Raw genomic sequence first — 22,312 nt, forward strand, 5'->3', positions numbered from 1 at the left:
TGCCATCCCAGTCAGAGGGCACAGTGTGTATGGTTATTTCTGTTGCTCTGAAGGAGAATCCACAGGCGTCTAGTCAGGCATCATCATGTCGGGGTGTCCTGAGGCCCTCTGTGCTGCACGCCACACTGAGCCCTGTCCTGATCGTGGGTCAAATACCAGCCAGCCGGGCAGCCGAGGTCCCTACCCTGTGGGAGTCACCTTCCATACAGAGAGAGGAAAATAAGCAAGCAAACTGCTATATGGGCTAGGATCATTTCAGATGATAGCTCTGACTGCTACAAGGAAGAACAAAATCCAGCCAAGGTACGGAGTGAGAGGAGCCTGGGGGTTGCCGCTCTCCTTCTGAAGAGATGTCTGAGCCTGAGGATGCGCAGTCGGCACGCAGCTGTCAGGAGAGAAATTCTGCACCGGAGAACAGGCATTGCAACGAAAGAGACCGTCAGGCAATCACAGTCTGGAGGGAACGCCCGTGCGGCTGGGCCAGGTGGACAGGGAACGCGGGGGTGGCCAGTGGATCAGGGGTCCCAGGCCACAGAGCTGGGGGTTGCGGCGTGGAATTTGGGTTTTATTTTAGGTGGCCCAGGAAGCCATCAAAGGAGTTAAGCCAGGACCAAGCAGAACGAGTAGGTGCACCAAGGAGGCGGAGCTTGTGGAGATGTGAGGTCTCCTGAGCGGCTGTCACCCTGCTTGGGACCCTGGAGGGAAGGAGATGCACCTGAGACGGGAGTGGCCCAGCACTCCTCAGAGTCAGGGTAGTTGATGAAAAGCCAGACTCCACTCAATGTCTCTACACTTCAGGTTATATTTTTTTATATCATTAATCTACAATTACATGAAGAATATTATGTTTACTAGGCTCCCCCCTTCACCAAGTCCCCCCCACAAACCCCTTCACAGTCACTGTCCATCAGGGTAGTAAGATGCTGTACAGTCACTACTTGTCTTCTCTGTGTTGCACAGCCCTCCCCGTGCCCCCCCACATTATACATGTTAAATGTAATGCCCCCCTTCTTTTTCCCTGCCCTTATCTCTCCCTGCCCACCCATACTCCCCAGTCCCTTTCCCTTTGGTAACTGTTAGTCCATTCTTGGGTTCCGCTTCAGGTTATTGTTGTTTTTGCTATTGTTTTAGTACATAACATACAGGTAGTACCTCCTCCGTAAGGTCGTTGTGATGATTTAAGTAGACGAGGTATCAGTTGCTCAGAACAGCCTGGGACACAGCGAGGGTTAAGAAATGCAGCGATGTTATTATTGGTGATGCACAACCAGGTGAGATTTGGGAGCATCAACTGCATAACCTGCCTGTAAGTAACAGTCCTCTTCGCTTAAGCAGGAGATACATCAGTTCTCATATCTGAGAGATGGATAAGCCAGTGATAACCAGGGTCTCAGTGATGACCACAGAACAGAAAGTCTGACTGATACCAGCTGGCCAGCAGGAAGGGTCGGCCCCAGTAGGATCAGGCAGGAATAGTGGCCAGGGCCAGGATGGTGACTGAGTCACGAGGAGGTGGCACTGGATCGCAGGTGCTGAGGGAAGGACACCTTCAAGGTCATGGCAAACAGGTGTGCCTTTTGCTCCTTCAGTTCTTCCCTCCAGGCATGCTGAATGTTGCTTTGCTGGTAGCCAAGGTCTGCAGGGCCTGCTTGTAGTTCAAGCTGAGCATTCTCAGCATCGGAATCCAAACCCCAAACTGCCAGGGCAGCTGAGGGGTGAGGGGCAGGCTTCTGAAATTTCCTTAAATAGAAGGATTGAGAGTGCGTGTGGGTGAGAGGACAGAACAAGAAGAGATTCATTAGAAAATCTTTCATTCTTGCTAATTGCAAGACAACAAGGTGTGTCTGCTTAGAAAGTTAGAAATACTCCACACAAATGTGAGGAAGCCCTCAGAGAAGAACAAAACCCGCCTGCAGCCCCACACACCCTCCTTAGAACCACTCGCACTCACAAAGTGGGAATGGCCATTGCTGAGCAACGAAAGATGAAGTTGGAACATAGCTGTGCTCCTGCTTAATGACAATTTCTCTCTCCTCTAAGTGAGAAAATCATCACTTTTCCCAAGCTAAGAGAAATGTGGAACAGGAATGTATTGAAAAAAAGAGAAGACAGATGCAAATTTCCACTGCCAGGTCAACATGTGAAGAGCTTGGAAGCCATCACTCATGGACTTCTAACAAGAAAAAAAGCTAAATAAACCAAAAAATTCTTCTTACATATATCAGAGTATTGGGGTCATAGGCCAAAGGCTGATCTAATAACTGGAGAGGAGATAGATGCAGAGAATCACTGCTTTGCAGGAGCTGAAACTGGTGCTGGAGCCCAGTAGGGACACTTAACTGCAGTTGATGGATTGCTGGAGGCTTGATGTGGACTAGCCTGAGACACAGCCAGCTGATCTTTCACCAGTAGCAAAGGCAGTTTAATGAAGACAGGGGGGTCTTTTCAACAAATGGTGATGGAACTATTGGACATCCACATGCAAAAAAAAGGAAATTTAGGCAAAGAACTTAACAACTCACAAAAACTAACTCAAAACGGATCAAAGACTTAAATGTAAAATGCAAACGTAAACTATAAAACATCTAGGTGACCTTGGTTTTGGTGATTACCTATTAGATAAAATATCAAAGGCACAATCCATGAAAAGAAAAGTTGGTAAGTTGAATACTATTAAAATGAAACACTGCTCTGTCAAAGAAAGAAGACAAGCCACAGACCGTGAGAAAATATTTGCAAAACACACATCTGATAAAGCACTGGTACCCAAAATATGCAAAGAACTCTTAAAATTGAACAGTAAGAGAACAAATATCCCAACTAAAAAATGAACAAAAGATCTCAACAGACATTTCACTAAAGAAAAAATTCAGGTGGCAAATAAACATATGAAGTGATGCTTCACATCATATGTTATCAGAGAATCACAAATTGAAACAATGTGGTACCACCACAGACCTATGAGAATGGCCAGAATCCAAAACACTGACAACACCAAATGCCGATGAGGATGCGGCAACAGGAACTCGTTCGTTCCTGTATGGATGCAAAATGGTGCAGCTACTCTGGAAGACAGCTTGGTACTTTATTACTAAGGTAAGTATACTCTTATCATATGAGCAGCAGTGCTCCTTTGTATTTACCCACATGAGTTGAAAACTTATGTCCACCCAAAAGCCTGCACATGGATGTGTGGAGCAGTTTTAGTCAAAATTGCCAAAACTTGGGAACAACCGCCATGTCATTCAATAAGTGAATGCATAAGCAAACAATTGCACATCAATAGGAGGGGATACTACATTCAGTGAGATGAACTATCAAGCCATGCAATGATGGAAGAGATTTCAATGTGTGTTGCTAAGTGAAAGATACCAACTTGAAATGCCACCTACTGTATGATTTCAATTATATGACATTTTGGAAAAGGCAAAACTATAGAGACAGTGAAATGATTGGTGGTTGCTGGGGTTCAGGAGGCTGGAAGAGGGGAGAAACAGCAGAGCACATAGAAATTATAGGGCAGGGGAACTACTCTGTATGATAATAATAGAATGGAGGACCCACGACATTATGTGTTTGTGAAAACCCATAGAATGGACAACAAAAGAGTGAACCCTAATGTAAACTATGGACTTTGGTTAATAATGTATCAATGTTGATGTATTAATTGTAACCAATGTACCATAGCATGCTAATCACGATGCAAGATGTTAATAATGAGGGATGCTTAGGCTGTACGGGAACTCTGTACTTCCTGCTCAGGTTTTCTGTAAACCTAAAACTGCTGTAAAAATTCAAGCCTATTACTGAAAAAACATGATAAAACACAATTTTAAGACCTCTGTAGCCAGACATCATTTTTAGGTAGGATGGTGTCAATATAATTCAGGGCATTAACTAAAAAGGGAGAAAAATTCAATGACTTTTTGATAATTTTATTTTTTATTTTTTATTTTTATTTTTATTTTTGAGAGGGCATCTCTCATATTTATTGATCAAATGGTTAACAACAATAAAATTCTGTATAGGGGGGTCAATGCTCAATGCACAGTCATTAATCCATCTCAAGCCTAGTTCTCTTCAGTCTCCAAACTTCTGAAGCATAACGAACAAGTTCTTACATGGTGAACTAATTCTCACATAGTGAATAAGTTCTTACATGGTGAACAGTACAAGGGCAGTCATCACAGAAACTTTCGGTTTTGATCACGCATTATGAACTATAAACAATCAGGTCAAATATGAATATTCGTATGATTTTTATACTTGATTTATATGTGGATCCTACATTTCTCCCTTTATTATTTTTATTTTTAATAAACTGCTGAAGTGGTAGGTAGAAGCGAGATAAAGGTAGAAATCATAGTTTAGTGTTGTAAGAGAGCAATTGTAGATGATCAGGTGTGTGCCTGTAGATTATGTGCTAATCCGAGCTAGACAAGGCAGTAAAACATCCATGGATGCAGAAGCTTTCTCTCAACACAGGGGGGGTGAGGTTCTAAGCTTCACCACTGTTGGTCCCCAATTTCTCACCTGATAGCCCGCCTGTGACTGTGCCTGTCTTAGGTTGTTCCTCCCTTGAGGAATCTTACCCGTCTCTGGCTAACCAGTCATCTTCCGGGGCCATACAGGGAAATGTAAAGTTGGTAAGTAAGAGAGAAGCCATATTATTTGAAAAGCTTAGCTTTTTACTTCTTTGCAGATTTATGCCCTGTGGCTTCTATACCCAGCACTTGTCTCGAGGTATCTTTACCACCTGGAGGAATTATGATACTCAGTAAATTCGATATGAGGCACGAATTCTATTTAAGGGTTGTAATTAGGAAGGAGGAAGAAAAGCTATAGAGGTAGCATATGGAAGAAAACATGGGAGGGTTCATTATTTCTTTGACATATCTTCTTGTAGAGTACCTTAAGCATGTATAGGTTTTAAACTACTAACTAACTTGCGCACACATATTAACATAATAGGAATAGGGTGACATAAACAAAGCAAATCTATAATTACCAGCCATCTCCAGTGAAGCCAAGAAAACCATTTAGGCACCCTAGGCATTTGTGAAAATTAGTCTATGATATGATGGATATTGTCCAGCTGCACTTGAACAGTCTGAGAGAAGTCAGACAAACTAAAGCAACCCATTTCTGGGATCTGTTCACATCCCATATGTTCTTTTAACCGTAGATAGTCTATAGTCGTAAGATTTTGGAGCGCTACAACTTGCACCCCTCCCAACTCCTGATTGAGTTCCAACAGTACAGATCTGGTCAAATTCGTTGTCTCACTGTATGCACATGCCAGCCTAGACATCTCCCTCCTCATTCCAGTGGCAAGTCCAGGAAACGGTGGGGTGGACACAGCCACACCTGCAGCATCACACGGATCCCTGTGGAGGCTTTTTGATGATCATCCCCCGGCACGAGTCCTCCAGAGAGTGCTGATGCCGGAAGCTCCTCCTCATATCGTATCTTAGTTCATTTTCTGGGTAGCCAAGCTAGGCCTTGATCTTCTGCATAGAAACAAACAGACCCTTTTCCCACACTTTGACATGCCCTCTACACCACTGTGCAGAACTCATTGGAGGTCAGCACACAGGAACTGATTTTTTTTTAATCTTTAATGTACACTTACATGAAGAATACTATGTTTACTATGCTCTCCCCTATACCAGGTCCCCCCTTAAAACCACATTACGGTCACTGTCCATCAGCATATCAAAATGTAGAATCCCTACTTGTCCTCTCTGTGTTGTACAGCCCTCCCTCCCCTTTCTCCCTCCCCCCACTATGCATGCTAATCTTAATATCCCCCTTCTTCTTCCTCCTCCTTATCCCCCCTGCCCACCCATCCTCCCCAGTTCCTTTCCCTTTGGTACCTGTTAGTCCATTTTTGGGTTCTGTAATTCCGCTGCTGTTTTGTTCCTTCAGTTTTTCCTTTGTTCTTATACTCCTCAGATGAGTGAAATCATTTGGTGTTTCTCTTTCTTTGCTTGGCTTATTTCACTGAGCATAATACTCTCCAGCTCCATCCATATTGCTGCAAATGGTAGGATTTTTCCTCTTCTTATGGCTGAGGAGTATTCCATTGTGTATATGTACCACATCTTCTTTATCCATTCATCTACCGATGGACATTTAGGTTGCTTTCAATTCTTGGCTATTGTAAATAGTGCTGCGATAAACATAGGGGTGCATCTGTCTTTCTCAAACTTGATTGCTGCGTTCTTAGGGTAAATTCCTAGGAGTGGAATTCCTGGGTCAAATGGTAGGTCTGTTTTGAGCATTTTGATGAACCTCCATACTGCTTTCCACAATGGTTGAACTAATTTACATTCCCACCAGCAGTGGAGGAGGGTTCCCCTTTCTCCACAGCCTCGCCAACATTTGTTGTTGTTTGTCTTTTGGATGGCAGCTCTCCTGACTGGTGTGAGGTGATACCTCATTGTAGTTTTAATTTGCATTTCTCTGATAATTAGTGATGTGGAGCATCTTTTCATGTGTCTGATGGCCATCTGTATTTCTTTTTTAGAGAACTGTCTGTTCAGTTCCTCTGCCCATTTCTTCATTGGGTTATTTGTTTTTTGTTTGTTGAGGCGTGTGAGCTCTTTATATATTCTGGACATCAAGCCTTTATCGGATCTGTCATTTTCAAATATATTCTCCCATACTGTAGGGTTCCTTTTTGTTCTATTGATGGTGTCTTTCGCTATACAGAAACTTTTCAGCTTAATGTAGTCCCACTTGCTCATTTTTGCTGTTGTTTTCCTTGCCCGGGGAGATATGTTCAAGAAGAGGTCACTCATGTTTATGTCTAAGAGGTTTTTGCCTATGTTTTTTTCCAAGAGTTTAATGGTTTCATGACTTACATTCAGGTCTTTGATCCATTTTGAGTTTACCTTTGTATATGGGGTTAGACAAAGGTCCAGTTTCATTCTCCTACATGTAGCTGTCCAGTTTTGCCAGCACCATCTGTTGAAGAGATTGTCATTTTGCCATTGTATGTCCATGGCTCCTTTATCAAATATTAATTGACCATATATGTTTGGATTAATTTCTGGAGTCTCTAATCTGTTCCACTGGTCTGTGGCTCTGTTCTTGTGCAAGTACCAAATTGTCTTGATTACTATGGCTTTGTAGTAGAGCTTGAAGTTGGGGAGTGAGATCCCCCCTACTTTATTCTTCTTTCTAAGGATTGCTTTGGCTATTCGGGGTCTTTGGTGTTTCCATGTGAATTTTTGAATTATTTGTTCCAATTCATTGAAGAATGTTGCTGGTAATTTGATAGGGATTGCATCAGATCTGTATATTGCTTTAGCAGGATGGCCATTTTGACGATATTAATTCTTCCTAGCCATGAGCATGGGATGAGTTTCCATTTGTTAGTGTCCCCTTTAATTTCTCTTAAGAATGACTTGTAGTTTTCAGAGTATAAGTCTTTCACTTCTTTGGTTAGATTTATTCCTAGGTATTTTATTCTTTTTGATGCAATGGTGAATGGAATTGTTTTCCTGATTTCTCTTTCTATTGGTTCATTGTTAGTGTATAAGAAAGCTACAGATTTCTGTGTGTTAATTTTGTATCCTGCAGCTTTGCTGTATTCCAATATCAGTTCTAGTAGTTTTGGAGTGGAGTCTTTAGGGTTTTTTATGTGCAGTATCATATCATCTTCAAATACTGACAGTTTAACTTCTTCTTTACCAATCTGGATTCCTTGTATTTATTTGTTTAGTCTGATTGCCGTGGCTAGGACCTCCAGTACTATGTTAAATAACAGTGGGGAGAGTGGGCATCCCTGTCTGGTTCCCGATCTCAGAGGAAATGCTTTGAGCTTCTCGCTTTTCAGTATAATGCTGGCTGTGGGTTTACAATATATGGCCTTTATTATGTTGAGGTACTTGCCCTCTATTCCCATTTTGCTGAGAGTTTTTATCCTGAATGGATGTTGAATTTTGTCAAATGCTTTTTCAGCATCTACGGAGATGATCATGTGGTTTTTGTCTTTCTTTTTGTTGATGTGGTGGATGATGTTGATGGATTTTCGAATGTTGTACCATCCTTGCATCCCTGGGATGAATCCCACTTGGTCATGGTGTATGATCCTTTTGATATACTGTTGAATTCTGTTTGCTAATATTTTATTGAGTATTTTTGCATCTACATTCATCAGGGATATTTGTCTGTAATTTTCTTTTTTGGTGTGGTCGTTGCCTGGTTTTGGTATTAGGGTGATGTTGGCTTCATAGAATGAGTTTGGGAGTATTCCCTCCTCTTCTATTTTTTGGAACACTTTAAGGAGAATGGGTATTAAGACTTCTCTGTGTGTCTGATAAAATTCCGAGGTTAATCCGTCTGGCCCTGGGGTTTTGTTCTTGGGTAGTTTTTTGATTACCGTTTCAATTTCTTTGCTCGTAATTTGTTTGCGTTTCTTCCTTGGTCAGTCTTGGGAGGTTGTATTTTTCTAGGAAGTTGTCCATTTCTTCTAGGTTTTCCAGCTTGTTGGCATATAGGTTTTCATAGTAGTCTTTAATAATTCTTGGTTTTTCTGTGGGGTCTGTCGTGATTTTTCCATTCTCATTTCTGATTATGTTGATTTGTGTTGATTCTCTTTTTCTCTTAATAAGTTTGGCTAGAGGCTTATCTATTTTGTTTATTTTCTCAAAGAACCAGCTCTTGGTTTCGTTGATTTTTGCTATTGTTTTATTCTTCTCAATTTTGTTTATTTCTTCTCTGATCTTTATTATGTCCCTCCTTCTGCCGACTTTAGGCCTCATTTGTTCTTCTTTTTCCAGTTTCAATAGTTGTGATGTTAGACTATTCATTTGGGATTGTTCTTCCTTCTTCAGGTGTGCCTGGATCGCTATATACTTTCCTTTTAAGACTGCTTTTGCTGCATCCCACAGAAGTTGGGGCTTTGTGTTGTTATTGTCATTTGTTTCTATATATTCCTTGATCTCTATTTTGATTTGTTCATTGATCCATTGATTATTTAGAAGCATGTTGTTAAGCCTCCATGTGTTTGTGAGCCTTTTTGTTTTCTTTGTAGAATTTATTTCTAGTTTTATACCTTTGTGGTCTGAAAAGTTGGTTGGTAGAATTTCAATATTTTGGAATTTACTGAGGCTCTTTTTGTGAGCTAGTATGTGGTCTATTCTGGAGAATGTTCCATGTGCACTTGAGAAGAATGTATATCCTGTTGCTTTTGGATGTAGAGTTCTATAGATGTCTGTTAGGTCCATCTGTTCTAGTGTGTTGTTCAATGCCTGTGTGTCCTTACTTATTTTCTGCCCAGTGGATCTATTCTTTGGGGTGAGTGGTGTGTTGAAGTCTCCTAAGATGAATGCATTGCAGTCTATTTCCCTCTTTAGTTCTGTTAGTATTTGTTTCACAAATGCTGGTGCTCCTGTGTTGGGTGCATATATATTTAGAATGGCTATATCCTCCTGTTGGACTGAGCCCTTTATCATTATGTAGTGTCCTTCTTTCTCTTGTTACTTTCTTTGTTTTGAAGTCTATTTTGTCTGATATTAGTACTGCAACCCCTGCTTTCTTCTCACTGTTGTTTGCCTGAAATATGTTTTTCCATCCTTTGACTTTTAGTCTGTGCTTGTCTTTGGGTTTGAGGTGAGTTTCTTGTAAGCAGCATATAGATGGGTCTTGCTTTTTTATCCATTCTATTACTCTATGTCTTTCTATTGGTGCATTAAGTCCATTTACATTTAGGGTGACTATTGAGAGATTTGTACTTATTGCCATTGCAGGCTTTAGATTCATGGTTACCAAAGGTTCAAGGTTAGCTTCTTTAGTATCTTCCTGCCAAACTTAGCTCGCTTATTGAGCTGTTATATACACTGTCTGGAGATTCTTTTCTTCTCTCCCTTCTTATTCCTCCTCCTCCATTCTTCATATGTTGTATGTTTTGTTCTGTGCTCTTTTTAGGAGTGCTCCCATCTAGAGCAGTCCCTGTAAGATGCCCTGTAGAGGTGGTTTGTGGGAAGCAAATTCCCTCAGCTTTTGCTTGTCTGGGAATTGTTTAATCCTGCCATCATATTTAAATGATAGTCATGCTGGATACAGTATCCTTGGTTCAAGGCCCTTCTGTTTCATTGCATTAAATATATCATGCCATTCTCTTCTGGCCTGTAGGGTTTCTGTTGAGAAGTCTGATGTTAGCCTGATGAGTTTTCCTTTATAGGTGACCTTTTCCTCTCTAGCTGCCTTTAAAACTCTTTCCTTGTCCTTGATCCTTGCCATTTTAATTATTATGTGTCTTGGTGTTGTCCTCCTTGGATCCTTTCTGTTGGGGGTTCTGTGTATTTCCGTGGTCTGTTCGATTATTTCCTCCCCCAATTTGGGGAAGTTTTCAGCAATTATTTCTTCAAAGAGACTTTCTATCCCTTTTCCTCTTTATTCTTCTTCCAGTACCCTTATAATAGGAATATTATTCCTTTTGAATTGGTCACATAGTTCTCTTATTGTTGTTTCGTTCCTGGAGATCCTTTTATCTCTCTCTATGTCAGCTTCTATACGTTCCTGTTCTCTGGCTTCTATTCCTTCAATGGCCTCTTGCATCTTATCCATTCTGCTTATAAATCCTTCCAGGGATTGTTTCACTTCTGTGATCTCCTTCCTGACATCTGTGATCTCCCTCCGGACTTCATCCCATTTTTCTCTGCATCTCTGTCAGCATGTTCATGATTTTTATTTTGAATTCTTTTTCAGGAGGACTGGTTAGGTCTGTCTCCTTCTCAGGTGTTGTCTCTGTGATCTTTGTCTGCCTGTAGTTTTGCCTTTTCATGGTGATAGAGATAGTTTGCAGAGCTGGTACGAGTGACAGCTGGAAGAGCTTTCCTTCTTGTTGGTTTGTGGCCTTCCTCTCCTGGGAGAATAGTGACCTCTAGTGGCTTATGCTTGGCAGCTGTGCGCAGACAGGGCTTCTACTACCTGTCCATTTGCTACAGAGTTTATATCCGCTGTTGCTGTGGGCGTGGTCTGGTTAGGGCTGCTCCTCCAAAATGGTGGAGCCCCGTTGGATGGGGAGCGGCCGGGAGGCTATTTATCTCTGTAATGGGCCTCTGTGCTCTCTGTTGCCCAGGGGTTTAGAGTGCCCAGAGATCCCCAGATTTCCTGCCTCTGGGCTAAGTGTTCTGTCCTGCCCCTTTAAGACTTCCAAAAAGCACTCTCCAGACCAAAACAACAACAGCAACAACAAAAGAGGAAAAAGAAAAAAAAAGGAAAAAAACACGCGATTTTCTTTGTCCTCAGGCGACGGTCTCAGGCACCCACTCACTGGTCTTGCTGCGCTGTTTCCCTACTATTGGGGTCCCTGTCCCCTTAAGGCTTCCAAAAAGCACTCGCCAAAAAAAAAAGGGAAAAATGTGTGATATTCTTTGTCCACAGGCGCCAGTCTCAGGCACCCGCTCACTAGCCTTACTGCCCTGTTTCCCTGCTATTGGGGTTCCTGTCCCTTTAAGGCTTCCAAAAAGCACTCACCAAAAAAGAAAAAAAAGAACTGCTCCACTTTCTTTCCACCCGCCGGGAGCCGGGGGGAGGGGCGCTCGGGTCCTGCCGGTCTTGGGCCTGTATCTTACTCCCTTCGTGAGGTGCTGGGTTCTCGCAGGTTTGGATGTGGTCTGGATGTTTTCCTGTGTCCTCTGGTCTCTATTTTAGGAAATTGTCTTTGTTATATTTTCATAATTCTATGTGGTTTTGGGAGGAGAGTTCCTCTGCTCTGCTCATTCCGCCATCTTGGCTCCGCCCTGGGCCCTTGATAATTTTTTAAATAACATTTGATGAATTTTATTCATGATGAAAAAGATCTTAACACTATTAATCTTAAAAATGGTATCTATTAAGTTAAATCATATGAAATTGCCATTCTTGTAGATCAGACCCCCAAAACAAATACCATATTTACAGTGAATTACTGAAAGAGCAAGAAAAGAATGCCTACTGTAATTGCTGCTATTCAGGATTGTACTGGAGGTCCTAGTCCGTGTCTGAAAAAAAGAAATGATACACATGAGTAATGGAGAGAAGGAAATAAACTGTACCTATTAACAGCATAATTGTGAACATAGAACCAGAAGAATTCATGTAACAATTTTTGGAATCAGTAAGTTTTGTTGTAAAAATTCACATACACACACACATTGCCCGTGCCCTTATCTAACTTGGATCCGGCATCGTCAACACTCAATACCGGTTTGTTGGATTATTTTCCATAAAGGGCCACTGGGTCAGTTCTGAGAGCGCAGTGTCTGGTCCAGGATTCAGGCCGGCAAATTTCCAAGTGGCCAGGGACAGATGAGAGGGCTTCCAGTCGTGCAGCCCACCATTCCCCCATCCCTACCCAGAAAAAGGTGGGAAATGTGTTGCTGATCTGTTGAAGGATGTTGAGCGGCCAGCAATTACCCTGTATCAGCCCTGCCCCACCCTGTGAACTCTAATTGAAAGTTTAATTGTCTGTCCTGCCTGCAGGATTAGGAATTAATTTTGTGGATATGATCTGATCACTTTGGTATCCCCAGCACCTGGCAAAGAAGTGGCTTATAAAAGGGCATTGGAAGTGTTTGCCACTCTCGAATATGTGTAGCTTACTTATCTTACTTCTGAGATGGGAATATAGAGTTAGCTTCCTTTTAGGCATTATACTGACAGGCCTTGGGAAACTACCTATGACACTTAGCCAGCACTGTGGTCTCAGCACAGCAGTGAATTCTCCTACCTCCAGCCTGACGTTACATATTGTACATTATCTGAATTTACTAAGTCTGTGGTGGAGTGCCAGCTTCCAAGGGCACTTAAGGCCTCTAATAGTGTATGATTCAGTGGTCATCTCTAAAACAGAATGTACTGCACAGACTTGGTGAAATATTCCTTAGAGTAAGGGGGATTTATAAATCTTATAAAGAAGCAAACTTTGTAAAATGCGTGAAATGCAGGTCAATCTCATCTTGAGCCTATTGACTAAGATCTTTTATGCTTTCAGACAATTAGATCAGGGACTCACATCAGTGGATGCATCTTTATTGCAGCCAATCAAAGCTTCAAAGAAACTACAGAAGAAAAGAAACTTTAAGTGCCCCTGAGGGACCAATTAACACCTTGAAATTTTCTTCTAAAAGCTTTTTTATTGGATACCTGACTAACACATGCTTAAATTCTAGGCTGATAATAGAATCCTAGTAGGGTTCTTTGGGTTTTCTTTTTTTTTTTAACCCATTTGCCAGTCTACACTGAGCCGTAGATAATCAGAGTATGAGGAAGAAACTAATTTTAAATAAGTAAGAGTAATTGTGCATGGGAGAAAAAGCAAATCGTCAGCAAAAACATTCTTCATGATACCGTTCTGGTTAGTATATTCTGCTATGTACTTTACCCATAATATAGTCTATGATTATAGAATTTTCACAGAGATACAGGTATATTTTAATACTCATGGTATTTACATAAACTTATAAGTTGATAAACAATATGTCTACATAAAAGTACACAAATACGTGTATACTCTGCGTTTTGCAAAGTGAACATAGCCATGTAACCACCACCAACAAGGGAATAAATAGAACCCCTATCCTGATTCAGTCACTATTCACATCCTCTCCAAAGGGAATTCGGTCCTAACTGCTTATACCATAAATTCACTTTGGCTGCTTTTGATCTGGAAGAAGATAAGTATATATACTTCTGTTTCACTTCTTTTGCTCAGCATTTTATTCATACCATTCAACCTGCTGTAGGGTCTAGCAGTAGTTTATCATTGTTCTATACTATAGCATTATATGAATATACTACAGTTTTCCCCCACTGTTGACAGATATCTGTGTCGTTTCTCACTTGGCACTATTAATGACAGCTGCCACATTCAATCCTGTAGATGGCTGAGTTTTGATGCACTGTGTTTCTGTTGGGCATATACCTAGAGGTGAAATTTCTGGCTCACCTTTGTGCATGTATATGTTACACTTTAGTCAATATTAATAGCCAGCTCTTCGAATGGCTTTACCAGTCAATATTCCAGCCCTCAGAATGAAAATTCCAGTAGTTCCTTTGCTCTCCATCCCACCATTTCTGTTTGCATTTCCTATTTCAACCATCCTGGGGGGTATATAGTGTTAGTTAGTTGTGATTTGAATTTGCATTTCCCTGATAACCAACTAGTTTGAGTGTCTTCTTCATGTATGTATTTATCAGTTTGGACATCCTGTTTTGTGGGATGCCCATTCAACTGCTTTGCCATTTTTAAAAATCCTACTGCTTTGAAAGTTCTCTACATTCTGGATAGAGGCCCTTTCTTTGTTCAGTGTAAGTAATGTGGGCACCTCCCATTCCTTGGGCAGCCTGTTCCTTCCCATAATGGTCTCTGTCAATGGACAGAAAGCCTTCATTCGAATGTAGCACAAGTTATCAGCCCTTTTCTCCATGTTTCATGCCTTCCCTCCTGAGCTCAGGAAGATATTCTCTCATGTTACACACCCGAAGATTTACTTCTCATGTTTCAGTCTATCATCATGGAAATCATTTTTTGTTTATTGGGTGAATTGAAGGTTAAGGTCACCTCCCCTTCTATTTGCCCTCTGTTGCTCTGAAGGCATGATCTGTGGGTTGTGTGCTCTTCGGTCCTTCCAGCTTCTGCTTCATTTTTAAATCCACTTCTTTCCTCAGTTACATTGCCTCCTTTCTGAGCTTCCTTAATTATTTTCTTATGCTGATTATTCTTAAGTATCTGGAGCTGGTTAGGTTGTAGTTTCATCTGTTCTGTGAGCATGTCTTTCTGACATTCTTTGCTGTAAGGATTCTATTCTGTTCCTTACTCTCATTGGTCTACAAACATCATATGGGATTCAGCTAGAATCCTTTCCTGTTGCTCATTTTTATATGAAATTGGTTTTCCTAGACTTTAGAAAGGAGAGATCAGTAGAGCTTTGCTAGTTCACCTCTGTCGCTCTTTCTGCTGCATAAGTAAAATGGGCAACAGCATGACTGGGTGCTTTCGTGACCACCCGGCTCTGTCCCCTCTCCACCTTATCTGGGCCTCCCATTTCACTGGCCCACTGGCCCTGTCCTGTTCAGCTCGGCTTCTCTTCCCAGCAGATTTCCTCCCTGCATACAGCTCTGTCTTGTAAGGGATCTTCAGATGGCTGTTTTTCACAGCTCACAAGGCTCAGCTTGCTCAAGCCCTCAAAACATGACAGAGGACCTTGCATTCACTGGGGAACTGGAGAAAGAAGAGCCCGTGTCAGTTTCAGCTGCTCCTCTCAGACTGGCCCCCAGCTGTGCCTACCAGTGTCCTCACCGGGATGCTGATGGATTCTGCTCTTAGATCATCACACAGTCTCTTGTTTCCCTCATGCTGACAACATGCAGCACATAGAACAGCTGAGGCATTCCCTACTTGTTCACACTCGGGGTTCTACGGGATGACTTTGTTGTATCTACTATCTTATTTTTCTGGATTTCCTATCCTCTATGATGTTATGAATGGTTTCAGAAGGATTAAAAATCTAAGCTGTAGCTGCTGAAGAATTTTCACAGCATTCTTTCAGTAGGGTCTGTTTTCATGTCCCTAGCATTTTAGAATTTGGCCCATGCCAAGTGGGGTGGAGAGGAAGAGCTTGGCTTTATGGCTGCTGTCTCCCTTCTCCATTCAAATGTCCAGCTGCCTCCCTCACACGGGGCCTGGGGAAGCCGGCTTGGAGAAGCGCTTGCAGAAGAGTCTGCGGATTATGCCTTGTCAATCTGGACTCTTTCCAGAACGAGAACTGACACGCTGCCCACCACGGTGCACTGTCGGTCAGGAGTAAGTCGACGGCAGAGAGACTTAGGACGAGGATGTGGGCTCCCAGGTGCCAGAGGGCCAAGTTAGTGGTGGAAGACAGGTGTGGATTCAGGTCCCTGAGGACTTGGATAAGGTCCTATGTTTGGGGCTTCTAGGGTTAGAGAAGATAAATGAGAATGAGAAAAAGTAGCTTCAAAAGCCCCCAGAAGGACCCATAACTCAGAGATTTGCATAGGCCTTATCTATAAATGTATTCTCCATTCTGACTGATTAGAAATACAAAGAATATAATTAGTTAAAAACCACTTTTTTCTAAATTCTGAAATACTTTGGGGACACAGGTTCCATGTACTGGGGAGTAGACACTATGGTAATCTCTCTCCCTTTAAGAAAGTATTCCTTTTGGAACAAGTATATCTGCTGTTTGAAAACATGCAGCCAGTGTTCTTGAGCCCTTGATAGATGCCGGAGCAGTAGTCATGGTCAGTCAGGCTTGAGGCCTGGAACAATGGGCATTCTGAGCAGTGATATGAGGAGATGTCACTGAAGGCGACCTTCACCGAGGTGAGGGCGAGGTTAGGAAAATCACCCAGGGAGAGTGCCATCTCCAAGGGCTAGCAGTGTGGGGGGAGCATAAGGCCGTGAGGCGAGGGGGCTCTTCCAGGACCCAGGGAACTAGGACGCCCCACTCTTCCAGAGCCCCTGGAGCGGACTGCAGGCCAGGGTCAGGTGCCATGGCTGCCACAGTGCGCCAGGAGGATGCAGGGCACAGTGGGTGATCTCCATCTGCCCTGACACAGGGGAGCAAGCAGCAGAGGTCCCCGACCCCAAGGAGTTGATTTTCTAGTGGAGAAGGGAGACAAAAAGCAAGCATACAGTTTAAAGTTCAGTAGGAAGAAAAGCCGGGGGAGAGGAGGGGAAGGGGTGGAAGCGGGGTGCTGACGCCCCCAGGGGTTCATCTAGTAGAGGTTCTGAGAAACGCCTTGGGAGCATAGGCTTGACTGGGAGGCCAATTCAGGAGCAGAGAGAGCAAGTGCCCAGGGATGGGAGCTTGCTTGGGATGCTTAAGGTACATCGGCATTAAAAGGGGACTTGTTTTCTGTTAAGCTACTGAATAAAGCACGAGGACTTACCAGTAAATATCACCACCTGGAAGCAGGGTTTCCTCTGAACCTATAAGAGCAGCAAGGAACACAGGACAAAGCAGAAGTGTTCTCAGACGCCGAGACACCTTCCTACATGTCCAAATATTCAGGGGAGTCCTACCTGCCTTCCTCGCTGCCCCACACTTTGCCCTTTCAAGGAGACGGTGAGCTGTGAAGTGGCAGCAGGGAAAATGCAGCTCCTGTCCTGGAGGGGATGTAAAATCCCAGGAGGAATCCTGGATTGGGAGGTGCTCATCAGGGAACCCCCACCATTGCCTGGGGCCTCAGCTGCACCTGGGAGTCCTGGGGAACCCTGGTAGGGTAAAGGAAGGAGGGAGGAATGAGGGAGGAAGAAGAGGAGAGGGGGGAGGGGGAGGAGGGGGGAGGGGAGGGGGAGGCGGGTAGGAGAGGGAGCAGGAGCAGGGGTCCGAGCACTAATGGAGCCCAGACTGTGCTGGGAATATTCTAAGCACTGTGCGTCGTTGACTCATTTAACCCTCAGTCCTATGGGTTGGTACCGGAATCACAGCTTTCTTAAAGATGATGGGACGGAGACACAGAGGAGTCAGCCAGTCTGTGCCAAGGCCTCAGAGCACAAGTGGAGGCACTGGCCTGTGAGCCTGGGGCCTGACTCTAGAGCCAGGGCCTAAGGGCACAAGTGGTGGCACTGGCCTGTGAGCCTGGAGCCTGACTCTAGAGCCAGGGCCTCAGAGCACAGGTGGTGGCGCTGGTCTGTGAGCCTGGGGCCTGAGTCTAGAGTCAGGGCCTAAGGGCACAAGTGGTGGCGCTGGCCTGTGAGCCTGGAGCCTGACTCTAGAGTCAGAGCCTAAGGGCACAAGTGGTGGCGCTGGCCTGTGAGCCTGGGGCCTGACTCTAGAGCCAGGGCCTAAGGGCACAAGTGGTGGCGCTGGCCTGCGGGCCTGGAGCCTGACTCTAGAGCTGCACTCTCAAGGCCACAGCTCCTCCAGATGAGCCTTGAAGCAGGAAGGACCACCCCAGGGCCGCACACCTCCACCTGGACCCGAGAAGCATGGCGCCTCTCCCTCCAGCCCCCATGCTCCAGGCAGGACTTGGAGGGCCACTTTTCTTTCTGATTATAATTAAGGCCACCCCTAATTATAATTCCTCCAGATTTCACTTGGGGTAGCTGGGAGGAGGGAAAGGAACGGTGCTACACCCAAGGTTTCCCTATTTGGAGGTACATACTGCACGTCCTCTCCTTTCCCTATCCCAGCTGTACCCCAGAAGCCCCCAGTCACAGTGGCCTTCTGCTGCACCATCCACCCACCAGCTCTCAAAAAAGGCCAGGCTTCTGTGGGGTACAGATTACATCAGGCAGAAGTACATCGAGGCACACTCAGATTGGTCACTGAGCAACTGCTGATTCAGGGAAGGACAGAATGCAGAGAAAACACTAAAAATGATCAAGTTCCCAAGAGCAGCAACAGCAGCGCCCCCACCCCCCGCCAGATTCTTGCAGGGGTTGTCAGCAGACAGGACTGGAGTCTGGAAGGAGAAGCTGTGGGGAGAGAGCCCCCTAAGCAGCCAGCCCTCGGTGACCCCACAGGACAGAGGGAAACCGACCCCCACCTCTCTACCCCTGCCGTGCCAGTGGTGTTCTGCCTACTGGTGGGGCCTGTCCAGCAGAGGGAGCACAAGGCAGGGCCCACAAGGGAAGCCCCCAGGCCTGCAGGACCTGGGGGAGGGTGCATGCAGCTTTATTTATAATAGTCTCTAACTGCGAAAAACAGAATCAGCTGTCACATATCAGTACAACGACATACTGCTCAACAACGAAAACGAATGACCAGCCAATGCACACAACATCATGAATGAATATCGAAAGCCATATGCTGAGTGAAAGAAAATGGATGCGAAAGTCTGCAATGAATTCTAGAAAAGCAGAGACACAGTGACAGAAAAGGAAATATGGGTGCCAATTCCCAGGGGTCATGGGGGCTGCACTAAAATGGACATAAAGAAAATCTTCTATAACTCATTGTGGTGATAGATATTCTACTATGCATACTTGTCAAAATGCATCAAATTGTATACTTAAAGTTGATAACTCTTATTGAATGTAAATTATGTGTTAATAAAACTGATTAAACAGCACTGACAGCAACTGAATACAGAAGTAAAGTAAAGCGCAAGCAGTTGTTCTGAGGGAAGCACGGTCGTGTACTGGAGCAGAGCAAAATAACCAGCCCTGTATTCACAGAGATCCCAGTGAGGGAAAGCGGGTGTAGTCACAGAACACACAGCCGTCCTCTTTTTGAAGCTGAAGGAGGCGATGTAAAGCGATCTTTCCTGAGCAGGGCTCCCTGAAACAGATTTCCTCCTGCCTGCGCAAATACGGGTAGAGCTCCGTGTAAAGCCCTTTGCGTTAGAGCACCAGCCTTGGCCAGTGGGTGGGGGTGTCTGAAGGCAGCACCCCGAGGGCGAGTGTGCTGGGCGCCAGGCGGGGAGCACAGGCCAGCAGGGTGGGGCTGGGGCTGGCAGTCACATCCCTGAGGCGGGTGTCAGGTGAGTCTGACCACCAGATGTAGACACTAGACTCTCATTTATTTAAAATCATGATTCTCTTTCCAGACGTGAGGTAACTCAGTATGGATTTAGGAGATACTGAATTTTTGTTTAATTACCTTAATCCACGTGCCAGGTAAAGGCCTTAAGTCCCACTCTGGCTTCCAAGTGATGTCTTCACTGTTCTCAGATCTACCTGCTTGACTTCAAAGACACCAACTTATCATTATAGATTCTGAAACACAAATTCTGGCAACATGTGTATACATCAGAGTATTATGTTGAATTTGTTCTGTCTTTGTTTTCTGGAGAAAATGGAACAACCCATTTATTCTCACTTCTTTTGCAAAGTGTATGTTATCTTCCTTGGAAACACCACTTTCTGGCCCATTCCAGCCAGTGAGGACTTTCCCTACCAGTATGACATACGGAGGACCATCACTGGATGACAAGAAATCCTGTTATTTATTGAGAGATATATGAAATGAAGGGATGAGGACACATTTAAAAGGTTTAAAGAGAAGTGGAAAGTGCTTCCTCACCTCAAGGGTACATTTTAAAGCCTCCAGCTTCAGCTCTCAATTAACAGATCCACAATTCAATTCCCAAGCCAGACTTTCCTCTGGTCGGGTCAGGCAGAATTATCACAAGTGCAGAGATGAGTTGTTCCAAAAAGTCTCTCAACCAGGGAATAACTCCTCTTGATGAAGTAACCAGCTCTGGAGGGTCAGAGGCACTGAGGACAGGTTGCTCCATTTTCAAAGGAGGGCATGTTTATGGGGCTCTGCACCACTCCAGGCAAAGGGCGTATTCGTTTAATGAGGATTCTCTGTCTGGAGTTGAAATGAGGCACCATCAGGCACTACAGTCTGCTGCAAATTCAAGGTTCCCAGGTCGAATTCAGACAAAGCTGTTTGAGAAGTACTGTACAAAATTAAATATAGCTCTTTCTTCATCTCTCTTCCCTTATTGAATGAGCACATACCCCACTGTGTCCACTGATGTGTGTGCATGACCTTCCTTCCACATGAGGACGCAGTCCGAAGTTTGCAGACTGCCACCTGGAAGGCAGCCCGCGCCAGAGCCCAGCCAGGCTGGCACCCTGATCTTGGACTTCCAGACTCCAGACGTAGGCGGAAAAGATTTCTGTTGCTTACTGGGCACCTGGGCTGCGGTACTTGCTGTGTCTCCCAAAGGGCCAAGGCACATGTGTTCCTTGATCTACGTTCTGGGCTCTCCAGGTGAGGAAAAGGCAAACAGCTGCAGTGACTGACGCCTGGGGAGAGTCAGCACATGCCGGAGGCCTTCACACCCGCTCCCTCTGTAGACGGGAGGCTGTGGGAGTCAGGAAGCTGGAGGCCTCACGGAGACCAACAAAGGGACGCTCACGGGGAATCACGTCTCACTGTGCACGGGTGAGATCGGCCAGGGGCTCCTTCATCCGCCTGTGGCAGACGGTGCCTTCTGAGAAGCCCGAGCCACCGCGTTAGAGACAGACTCGCAGAGAAAGGGGTCTGGGCTACTCCCTGCGTCCGTCAGGGTCCTCCAGAGACACAGAACCAACAGCATGGGTATAGAGACAGAAATTTATTTTAGGAAGTATCTCACATGAATAAGCATAGAACAAATACCTGTAAGGAGGCTGGCCATTCCAAAATCTGCAGGGTGGACCAGAAGGAAAGAGCCAAATTTGCAGTTTATCTCTGAAGCCTGTCTACTGGAGAATTCCCTCTTCCTCTGGGGATGTCAGCCTTTTGTTCTAACCAGGCCTTCATCTGATCGGATGAGGCCCACCCATTCCTGGAGAGCAATCTACTTTACTCAAAGTCCACTGACTTAGGTGTTAATGTCGTTCAAAAACACCCTCACAGACACATCCAGATTTACGTTTTTTTTTTAATTACCAAAGTATTGTTGATATACAATTGTATATTGATTTCAAGTATACAACACAGTGGTTCAACCCATATTATTAAATCATCTGTATTAATGTTTGACCAGACATCTGGGCACCATGGCCAGCCACATGGACACATGAAGCAAAATCCGAGCCACAGATTATGGCTGGTCAGAGCTCAGGGCCACAGACAGGGCAAAGCCCCAAGACACAAGAATCGCGCTCTGCGTCCCCTGTTCCCAGGCGGCATCTCAGGGATGGTATGAAGCTGGCCACAGCTATAGAGCTCCTCTAACTTCTGCACCTAATGAACCTCCAAAGCTCCTGCCAGCCGAGCTACTACTCCCAACCAGGAACGGCAGAGCCCATCTTCAGCACTTCCTCTGCAGTCACAGTGCAGCTGGACAGGCAGCCGGCCAGCCCTCAGACAGCAGTGCTCTCCTCCCAGCAGCTCTGACATCCCTGCCGGTGCACAGGGCCCCTCCCCCTGACCTGCTCCCCGCTTTCCCAGGGTGACTGCATGCTCTCTCTGCCCCAGGGCCCTCACCTACCACACTGCACCCCTGTCTCCATCACTTCCCTCGCCCCCTTCCGTTCCAGCCCCTCCACACTCTTTCTCTCTTCTCCACTGCTGTTCCCATCCCTCTCCCCTCCTCCATTCCCCTCACCGGCATGACCCTCCTCCCTTCCCAGCCGCTCTCCCCATTTACCCACCTTCCTCTCCCACCAGCCACCCACCCAGTGCTGCCCTCCATCGCTGAGCTCCTAACCCCTGACCCCTCCCACAGGACCAGGAGGGAGTGGGAGCTGGGAGTTGCCCCTCCGGCTGGTGCCCAGCAGCTGGGTTGGTCCCTGAAGGCATGCCCTGAGAGGCTAGGAGTCCGGGGCCCACCTCGGACCCACTTGCCGTGTTCTCCTTGGTTCTCCTCACGTCCGTGAGACAGCCTCTCCTGCAAGTGCACGTCT

General features: G+C 45.0%; 1 long non-coding RNA gene across 2 annotated transcripts in view; it reads left to right on the forward strand.

Moving 5' to 3' along the window:
* Positions 1 to 22,312, forward strand: part of LOC140849999 (uncharacterized) — a 38,998-nt gene that overhangs the window by 6,330 nt on the left and 10,356 nt on the right. The window lies entirely within an intron of this gene.

Source organism: Manis javanica, chromosome 6 (genome assembly GCF_040802235.1).
Source record: "Manis javanica isolate MJ-LG chromosome 6, MJ_LKY, whole genome shotgun sequence".
Lineage (NCBI taxonomy): Eukaryota > Metazoa > Chordata > Mammalia > Pholidota > Manidae > Manis > Manis javanica.